We start from the raw sequence: 855 nt of genomic DNA, 5'->3' as shown, positions 1-855 counted from the left end.
TAATAGTTTACTTAAAATGTAAAAAGGACTATTGGGTGCTAGATTACTATCTTGATGTGACGTATGGTCTCGAGTTATGAGTGTGATGGAAATTATTTCATGTTGTTTAATCGTGGAACGAAGTAGTGTCTTGTTGTGAGTTCAGACTCAGGAAGATTAAGTGATGGCATAGTAATCCTGGCTGTGAAAGGGTATGGCAAGATGTCAATTTGAGGCTAAGCATGTGCGTTATCTCCTGCGGAGTAATCTACGGAGGTGTGATCCTTATAATATTTTGTGGAGACGTTTTTTCTACCAGTGGGTTATATTTGCACGATTTGAGTTCGGGTTGGTTGAGAACGTTGACCTGACCATCACGAGGTTGAATACGAGATTTGCAGATGATTTGAGGTATTAGATGGTTTGTATTACATGAGCTTATGAAGGATTGAGTTGAACTTCAGTGCGGGATTATGGCAGTAATAGAGTATGGGTATTATGAGTTATCGAGTGTTTTATTCTATGGCTTTGAGCTAAGTAGGGGAGTCTGCTATCGACGATTTGATTGCGTGGTTATGTGTTGCACTGATTTTGGTTTGAGGCATACTTGTGAATCAGTTATGACTTGCAGAGGATGAGATCGAGGATGACTCGAGTAAAGGAATTTCTGGATACGGGTTAGATTACACTTTATGGGTATATGGAAATCATGGAATAAGTTGAGTTGTTATTCGTAACGAACGTAGTGTGCATGGCGTATGAATTTGCTCGGTTGCGTTACGATAGAGTTTCTTCTTTAGGTGTTGTTGTGCTAATGGGGCACAGGTCGTTCGGCCTGTTTGGGCGGTGCAATTGAGATTTGAGCAGAGTGGATAA

Source organism: Nicotiana tomentosiformis, chromosome 3, assembly GCF_000390325.3.
Source record: "Nicotiana tomentosiformis chromosome 3, ASM39032v3, whole genome shotgun sequence".
In the NCBI taxonomy this organism is placed as follows: domain Eukaryota; kingdom Viridiplantae; phylum Streptophyta; class Magnoliopsida; order Solanales; family Solanaceae; genus Nicotiana; species Nicotiana tomentosiformis.
The sequence above is the reverse complement of the archived record's forward strand: the minus strand, read 5'-3'. Positions refer to the sequence as shown.